Here is a 10,440-nt window from a genome sequence, read left to right as displayed (position 1 = left end):
GAAGAAATACATCCTCATTGGGACGACGACGTCTTCAGTCAGTATTTTATATTCATGTAGGTCACATCGTCCGGAGGATGCCTGTTTGTGTAGGAATATTAATAAGGTCATCATCATGCAACAGCGGTTCAACCAGACTCGTGCCCTGTGTAACTTCCTTCCCCCTGCGTCTTTCAGCCACACCATCATCTCACTGCATCGTCTCTTAGCCACACCATCATCTCCCTCCCTGCATCGTCTCTCAGCACACCATCATCTCCCTACTGCGTCGTCTCTCAGCCACACTATCACCCCCTGCATCGTCTCTCAGCACACCGTCACCACCCCCCCCTGCGTCAACAATCAGAACACCATCATCTCCCTGCTGCGTCGTCTTTCAGCCACACCATCACCCTCCACGACATCTCTCAACACACCGTCACCTCCCTGTGTCGTCTCTCAATGCACCATCACCTCCCCCCGCAACATCTCTCAGCGCACCGTCACCTCCACCTCCTGTGTCATCTCTCAGACACGCAATCAGCTCTCCCCTGCGTTGTCTCTCAGCACACAGACACACACTGACCCAGATACACATACACACAAACACTGACACACCTACACACACACTGACACATATTAAAATATATACACACACGCACACACTGACACATATATATGCACACATACACACAATGACACATATACACACACTGACACATATATACACACACTGACACATATACACACTGACACATACACACACTGACACATATACACACTGACACATACAGACACTGACACATACACACACTGACACTTATATACACAGACTGACACATACACTGACAAATATACACACTGACACAAATATACACAGACTGACACATACATTGACACACACACAACCTGACACATATATACACACGCTGACACATACACACTATACAGACACACGCACTTATTTCACCAAAATGCACCAAGCAGCCCCCACCCCCATAGCCCCTCACCCACCACAATTAACACCCCCCCTGCGGCAATTTAGCCATCCACCCGCCAACACATCAACCCCGCGCCAGCTTAGCTATCCAACCGAACCCCCCCCCCCCAAAACTAACTCACCTGTGGGAGAGGGAGCGCCGGGGGAGGAAAACTCACTCCAAGTCCTCACCCGGCGCAGACGGCAGGCAGCTCTAGTCCGGGAAGAACACTGCCTAGGAGGGGCTGCGCACTTCCGCTGCAGCTCCCCCTACGGGCAGCATCAGGCTAGCAGGCACACTTGCCTGCTTGTTAAAAGAGAGACAGGACACAATGGTGGCGGGGAAGGGAGTGGGAGAGCGGGCTTGTGTGGGTTTGATGCCCTGGCGGCGGCGCCCCCCTCTGCAGGGATTGCCATGGCGCCCAGGGCACGAGCCCCGCTAGAAACCCCCCCTAGTTACGCCACTGGCCCTGACCTCTCTCTCACGGCACACCAGACCTCTCTCCCGAGACACAAAGGGCCTCATTCAGAGTTATACAGTATTGGACAGCTGCAGGGAGGCGGCTGCGCAATACTGTACAACTAATATGCTAATGCAGCAGCAGGTGCCTGGTGTAAATAGAAGCTTCATGACAGCTTCGCAGATCCGAGTGCTGCCCCCTAACACGCAGCATCAGATCTTCTGCGACACCATCGCCAATCTGAGTAACACTGAGATTACTCAGATTACCCCTCGCAGCCCCGTAGCTGAGGCTAGGAGGTCCGCGTTGGAAGACGCAGATCCTGGCCTCAGCGCTCCTAGAAAACAGGACAACGCGCCCCATTTTCTAGAAAGGAGACCAGCGCCGCCCACTCCCCGCCCCCAAATGGCAGCGTCCTGTCAATCAAGTTGTAGCTTGGAAGCCCAGTGCATGCGCAGCACAGATCCTACGCATCGGAGTAGTACGCAAACCGTTTGGGTTTCCCAACTACTCTGAATCAGGCCCAAAAATCACAAGTGGTATTTGTTTTTAGAGATCAAAATAAAACTGTTTTAACATTTGTTTTAATATGATTACACTTGTTATATGAATTTGTTTTAAAATCAGGGCTGGATTAAGGTTTGTGGGGGCCCCAGGGCAACTAACTTTTGAGGGCCCCTACCAATAAAATTGTGAATAAGATTCTCTTGCAATGTTATCAAAAAGTATAATGTGTAAATACTCCCAGCACCACACACCGTAGTGCCCCCTGGTCACATTATGCCACACAGAATCCATCCGGCTCTGCTTTACATGTATATTTACTTTTATTTATTTTTCTGCTAAATATGGAACATTTCATAAAGTGCCATCACTGCGCAGGGGACAATCTATCTATACATACAGTAGTATAAAATAATGTCCCTGGTAGGCATCTGACTGTGTGTTTGGGCTAATCTCCAGAAGCACTGGACGGATTTTGATTCAGTTGTCACTATTCTATAGAGCATTTGTGGAGGAAGGTTTAGGTGTATGGCACATTAATGTATGACAAAAGGGAGCCGAGCAGTGATGATTTTAGTGAAGCCAGTCAATGAAAAAACGGATGTATGAGCACTTTCTTGGCAATACGCTGCCTAGATATATCACAACGATGGACTTTATTTTATAACATGTAGAGATTAATACGTATTATCCAGTTTCTCCAGAAAAATTGATGTAAGTACTGATACAAAATGTCAGTTTTTTCTTTTTTTACCGTTCCTATATATTTATGTGAAAAACGTTTTTTTTATTTCAAACGAGTCCAATTCCCGGTAAGAGCCGGCTTTGGCGTGACAATAAATAAAGCACAAGGACAGACACTTAACGTGGCTGGCGTTGACCTAAGTGGAGACTGTTTTTAACAAGGACAACTTTATGTGGCCCTTTTGCGCGTCACGTCAAAACTAAATCTTTTTGTGTTGATAAAAGGAGGAAAAACAACTAATGTCGTCTAAACAACCTTATAAGACCTCGATTAAAAAAAGTCTGTCACCGTAAATTCGAATCTTCTCCCGTGCGAAGCAGGGGTGGGTCGCTAGTTTTAGTATATGTACAGTACTTATGAATCAAGCATTACTTTTTATTTCATATTTTTAAATAAAAGTGGTCCTGTTAATTTGTTGGAATCCTTTGTTTTGTTGTCTAACCTTGTCTGTGAGGGGATACTTCCTAGCATGAGAAGGTAGTCTAATGTACACAGATTTCATAACAGCCTTTGCTTAGCATAAAGCCCTGCAATGATGTCTCATGAGCAGATGATGTCACAGTCACTCAGTAGGCATTATGACATCACACGCTGCCTTGGAATCCTCACTTCTCAGTACGAGTTGTTGGAGAGTGGATGTTTTCAGTTTTGGAGAACTAGTAAAACTCTAAAGAAGATTGGAATGTCTGATTGGGAGGAGGAGCTTCCTCCCAACGTCATCCTAGTGAAAGAGGCCAGCCCTAAAAATCGATTTATCACCAGGACACACAACCCTGTGAGAACATCGAAGATAACACCAGATGCAGAGGAGGAAGTTCCTGCCAATGTCATCTTAGTGCAAGAGCCCGTGGCTAAAATACCATATGCCAAGTGGATAAGGTACCACACATGGATCCCATCGGTGAAAACACTAGATTTGGAGGCCTGCGCTGAAAAGCAATTTATGAATTGGATACATGTCCCTGTGATGCCATCAATTGAAACACCAGACGTGGAGGAGAAAACTCCTGGTAATGTGATCCTTGTGGCAGAGGCCTGCGCTGAAAGGCGTTTTGTCAGCTGGACACAGGACCCTGTAATGCCATCAATGGAACCATCAGATGAGCCGGCAGTAACACCTAATAATATAATATCTGAGACAGACACCAGGCCAGTCATGGCGGAGGAGGAAATATCAGGTGACCGGGCAGTAACACCCAGTGATATAATATTTGACAATGACACCGAGTCAGTGAAGGAGGAGGAAAATTTTATTGTTACTATTGAAATGCAGGAACCATCCAATGACCGGTCAGTGACACCCAGCAGTGTAACCTGTGACATAGATGCCAGGCCAGTGACACCCAGCAGTGTAACATGTGACATAGATGCCAGGCCAGTGAAAGGAAAGCGCAGAAAGCGAGTACTCAAGTGGCTTCGGAACACCTTCTGCTGCTCTTCAAAGCAGGTTGAGAAATAACCAGAGTTTAAATACTCTCGAGACTGTCTCACCCCTGTCAGCCTGCCTGATAACCTGTGAACCCGACCTCTGGACTTGTATTTGGACCCTGCCTCTGTCTCACCCTTGTCTGCCTCTTACAGTGATACCCGTGTACCAGATTCCGGACCCACTGACCACGAGCTTCATTTTTGCCGATACCTTAATCCAGTTACATCTATTAGACCAAAGAAGATCCAACAATGCTGAACATCTCCTTGGGGACCTCAGATGTCAGGCCTGGTGCAACATCTGTCCCAGCACTTATTTTCTATAGAAGGCCAAAAATGGGGACTTTGAGATGGTGTTTTCCAGACTTAGATGTCTCTTCATAGAACGTGACTGGGGTCTAATTCTCTACAAAGGAACCATGCAATTGTGTTATATTACATTAATAATACTATATGTTCCCTATATAATAAATCTGTCCTACTGGGACTGGAACTCACAGATGTTCTCTGTGTTTTCTTAATAACTCTGGCAAGTATATATCATGCATGTGTGTATGTATGTATGTATGTATGTAGTGTGTGTGTGCGTGTGTGCTGGTTGTATGCGTCCAAGCCCGGCGACAGGGGGGCAAAGGGGACACCTGTACCAGGCCCCGAGGGTCAGGGGGGCCCCGACAGAGGCGTAACTAGGGTATGTGGTGCCCAGGGAAAGATGAGAAATGGCACCCCCCAACTGTGTGCGGCAAAAATGGTCGTGGCCACATGCCACAAAGAGTGTGGCCACTGGAAAATGGGGGCGTGTCAACATGACACACCACCATTTCTCGTCACTCTGGGAATATTCCTTTCCATTCCAGTTTGAATCCCAGGTAGGACTGCATTTTAGATTATGGAGAATGTGAAGTAGTTTGATATAGTTAGAAATCACAGGCTTTCGCTGTAGTAGCAGGTGGCCCCATTGGTAAGCTGCCTGACTGCAAATCATGATGCGACAGGTTCAATTCCCACCTATGGGCCGTATTCAATTAGAAATGAGAAGCTGAGAGCTGTGAAAAAGTATTGCTGTATTCTTTTCGCATACGCGGAAAGTCAATGTAATAGGAGAAAACGATTTGCCTCTGAATAGGTGGAGAAAAGAATGCAAAGTTTTAGTTTGGGGGTGCAAAGGTGGGGAAACCACTGAGAACCCTTGGGACAGGCCCCCAATGGACAACTGCGTCAAAAAATTCCTAAAAAAAAAAACTTAACACCCCCCAAAAAAATTGCTTTTAATTTGGGGGCAAAAAAGTGCAAATTGGGGGGATAAATTTGCAAACTAGCAAAATAAGGTTCTGGGGGTGCACTAAGAAGGGGTCAAGTGTTTTGGGGATTGCAGGTACAGTTTTGTGGGTGTAATTTCACTTTATTTAAAAGTTCACTTTACAGACATTAAAAGATGTTTGCACCCATTTTCATGTATCCCAAATTTGACAGGACTACTTATTTTCACCAAAAAACACTGCTTTACGCTAATTAGTGGCAATTGTGCGAACTTAAGTTCCCCAAACAGTTTTACTAGGGCTAATCGGGCACTACTACATTGATCCCCAATGTTTCTGCAGCTTATTGGGGGGGGTTCAGGCTGATTTCCCCGATTCTGACACCACTTTTCGCCTGTTCTGACTTCGCGTGTCTCCGTTTTTGCGGCTTTTGAAATTGAATACGGCGAATAGCGGGGGCGCGCACGATAAGTTCCCGCGCTAAAATACGCGATGTAGGCGAAAAGTACGGCGGGCGAAACTTTATCACAGGTGCGAAACTAATTGAATACCGCCTTATGACTGAAATATGAATATGACTGAAGGGAAGGAGATGTGATCAGACGCAGAGAGGAGATATCGGGACTCACAGAGCAGGAAGCTACATTGCCGAGGGATGTTTCTTCTATAACGGGACTTCCGAGCACGCTGCCCTGGCTGCTGGTGCCCCCCTATTCCGGGCCTGCCACGGTGCCCAGGGCACGTGCCTTCCTCGACTCCCCCCTGGGCCCGAGCATCATGGACAGATAAAACGGGGCTGCAGCACGTATTAATACTTATTACACTGCTTGCTGCGCCTGTGGACATCTTTTTTCCCTATGACAGGCTGCAGCCGTCCAGCAGAAGCCCCCCCACTGACACCCTCCCCCCCCCCCCCCCAAGTAAAACACCGGCTGTCACACTGTGACACGCAGGGGGGCGGTGCTGATCAGTTCTCACCCATCCCGCTTCTCTCCTCTCCCATCGGCTTCCTCCCGTTATTAACCTTAGTGCATCTGACAGTCTGCCACTACTCCCCCTCGCTGCACCCCTGCAGCACCCCCAACCTCCTCTTCTCCTCTCGTGACACCCCTGCCCAGTGGCGTAACTAAGGTCTTCGGAGCCCAGGGCATGTTTTAGGTTAGCGCCCCAAACCCCCGCCGCCCCCCCCCCCCCCACCTGAAGAAGAGTATAGTTTGCGCGCCCCTGGCGCGCGGGCAAAAATGGGCGTGTCACATACCGGAAGGGGCGTGGCTAGTGAAAATGGGGAGTGCCAACATGAAACGCCACCCATTCCTTGTCACTCTGGGTACATTCCTTTCTATTCCATATGCACCTTACCTATATGGTGGTTTCTTACAATGTGAAACCTCTGAAGAAATACATCCTCATTGGGACGACGACGTCTTCAGTCAGTATTTAATATTCATGTAGGTCACATCGTCCGGAGGATGCCTGTTTGTGTAGGAATATTAATAAGGTCATCATCATGCAACAGCGGTTCAACCAGACTCGTGCCCCCTGTGTAACTTCCTTCCCCCTGCGTCTTTCAGCCACACCATCATCTCACTGCATCGTCTCTTAGCCACACCATCATCTCCCTCCCTGCATCGTCTCTCAGCACACCATCATCTCCCTACTGCGTCGTCTCTCAGCCACACTATCACCCCCTGCATCGTCTCTCAGCACACCGTCACCACCCCCCCCTGCGTCAACAATCAGAACACCATCATCTCCCTGCTGCGTCGTCTTTCAGCCACACCATCACCCTCCACGACATCTCTCAACACACCGTCACCTCCCTGTGTCGTCTCTCAATGCACCATCACCTCCCCCCGCAACATCTCTCAGCGCACCGTCACCTCCACCTCCTGTGTCATCTCTCAGACACGCAATCAGCTCTCCCCTGCGTTGTCTCTCAGCACACAGACACACACTGACCCAGATACACATACACACAAACACTGACACACCTACACACACACTGACACATATTAAAATATATACACACACGCACACACTGACACATATATATGCACACATACACACAATGACACATATACACACACTGACACATATATACACACACTGACACATATACACACTGACACATACACACACTGACACATATACACACTGACACATACAGACACTGACACATACACACACTGACACTTATATACACAGACTGACACATACACTGACAAATATACACACTGACACAAATATACACAGACTGACACATACATTGACACACACACAACCTGACACATATATACACACGCTGACACATACACACTATACAGACACACGCACTTATTTCACCAAAATGCACCAAGCAGCCCCCACCCCCATAGCCCCTCACCCACCACAATTAACACCCCCCCTGCGGCAATTCAGCCATCCACCCGCCAACACATCAACCCCGCGCCAGCTTAGCTATCCAACCGCCAACACCCCCACACGGCAGCTTAGCTATCCACCCGAACCCCCCCCCCCCCCAAAACTAACTCACCTGTGGGAGAGGGAGCGCCGGGGGAGGAAAACTCACTCCAAGTCCTCACCCGGCGCAGACGGCAGGCAGCTCTAGTCCGGGAAGAACACTGCCTAGGAGGGGCTGCGCACTTCCGCTGCAGCTCCCCCTACGGGCAGCATCAGGCTAGCAGGCACACTTGCCTGCTTGTTAAAAGAGAGACAGGACACAATGGTGGCGGGGAAGGGAGTGGGAGAGCGGGCTTGTGTGGGTTTGATGCCCTGGCGGCGGCGCCCCCCTCTGCAGGGATTGCCGTGGCGCCCAGGGCACGAGCCCCGCTAGAAACCCCCCCTAGTTACGCCACTGGCCCTGACCTCTCTCTCACGGCACACCAGACCTCTCTCCCGAGACACAAAGGGCCTCATTCAGAGTTATACAGTATTGGACAGCTGCAGGGAGGCGGCTGCGCAATACTGTACAACTAATATGCTAATGCAGCAGCAGGTGCCTGGTGTAAATAGAAGCTTCATGACAGCTTCGCAGATCCGAGTGCTGCACCCTAACACGCAGCATCAGATCTTCTGCGACACCATCGACAATCTGAGTAACACTGAGATTACTCAGATTACCCCTCGCAGCCCCGTAGCTGAGGCTAGGAGGTCCGCGTTGGAAGACGCAGATCCTGGCCTCAGCGCTCCTAGAAAACAGGACAACGCGCCCCATTTTCTAGAAAGGAGACCAGCGCCGCCCACTCCCCGCCCCCAAATGGCAGCGTCCTGTCAATCAAGTTGTAGCTTGGAAGCCCAGTGCATGCGCAGCACAGATCCTACGCATCGGAGTAGTACGCAAACCGTTTGGGTTTCCCAACTACTCTGAATCAGGCCCAAAAATCACAAGTGGTATTTGTTTTTAGAGATCAAAATAAAACTGTTTTAACATTTGTTTTAATATGATTACACTTGTTATATGAATTTGTTTTAAAATCAGGGCTGGATTAAGGTTTGTGGGGGCCCCAGGGCAACTAACTTTTGAGGGCCCCTACCAATAAAATTGTGAATAAGATTCTCTTGCAATGTTATCAAAAAGTATAATGTGTAAATACTCCCAGCACCACACACCGTAGTGCCCCCTGGTCACATTATGCCACACAGAATCCATCCGGCTCTGCTTTACATGTATATTTACTTTTATTTATTTTTCTGCTAAATATGGAACATTTCATAAAGTGCCATCACTGCGCAGGGGACAATCTATCTATACATCAGTGGCGTCACAAGGGGGGTGCGGGGGGTGCGGCCCGCACCTGGGTGTCACCCGCCGAGAGGTGACACCAAGGTGCAGGCTCCCCCTCAGTGACAGCAGCCGGGTGCTGCACTTTAGTATTAAGTGCAGCACTCGGTTCCTGTCAGTGAGGGAGCCAGCACCGCACATGCCCGCGCCTCCTGCATCCCCCCACCGGCACCACGCCATTCATTGATTTTGGTTACCACGGCCACGGGCCGGGCCGCGGGACCACGCCCCTCGCTCAGTGTCACGCCCCTTCCTTGAAGACCAGGGCCGTGATGTCACGCCCCTCGCCTATTGTCACGCCCCTCCCAAAGGCCACGCCCCCTTTTGTCAGGTGCCGCGCGCATATCGTCTCTCCCCGCACCGGGTGTCACCGCGGGGAGAGACGCCACTGCTATACATACAGTAGTATAAAATAATGTCCCTGGTTGGCATCTGACTGTGTGTTTGGGCTAATCTCCAGAAGCACTGGACGGATTTTGATTCAGTTGTCACTATTCTATAGAGCATTTGTGGAGGAAGGTTTAGGTGTATGGCACATTAATGTATGACAAAAGGGAGCCGAGCAGTGATGATTTTAGTGAAGCCAGTCAATGAAAAAACGGATGTATGAGCACTTTCTTGGCTTACGCTGCCTAGATATATCACAACGATGGACTTTATTTTATAACATGTAGAGATTAATACGTATTATCCAGTTTCTCCAGAAAAATTGATGTAAGTACTGATACAAAATGTCAGTTTTTTCTTTTTTTACCGTTCCTATATATTTATGTGAAAAACGTTTTTTTTTATTTCAAACGAGTCCAATTCCCGGTAAGAGCCGGCTTTGGCGTGACAATAAATAAAGCACAAGGACAGACACTTAACGTGGCTGGCGTTGACCTAAGTGGAGACTGTTTTTAACAAGGACAACTTTACGTGGCCCTTTTGCGCGTCACGTCAAAACTAAATCTTTTTGTGTTGATAAAAGGAGGAAAAACAACTAATGTCGTCTAAACAACCTTATAAGACCTCGATTAAAAAAAGTCTGTCACCGTAAATTCGAATCTTCTCCCGTGCGAAGCAGGGGTGGGTCGCTAGTTTTAGTATATGTACAGTACTTATGAATCAAGCATTACTTTTTATTTCATATTTTTAAATAAAAGTGGTCCTGTTAATTTGTTGGAATCCTTTGTTTTGTTGTCTAACCTTGTCTGTGAGGGGATACTTCCTAGCATGAGAAGGTAGTCTAATGTACACAGATTTCATAACAGCCTTTGCTTAGCATAAAGCCCTGCAATGATGTCTCATGAGCAGATGATGTC

This window comes from Taudactylus pleione, unplaced genomic scaffold, assembly GCF_031769625.1.
Source record: "Taudactylus pleione unplaced genomic scaffold, aTauple2 ptg001165l, whole genome shotgun sequence".
Taxonomy (NCBI): Eukaryota; Metazoa; Chordata; class Amphibia; order Anura; family Myobatrachidae; genus Taudactylus; species Taudactylus pleione.
This window is presented reverse-complemented; position numbering follows the sequence as displayed.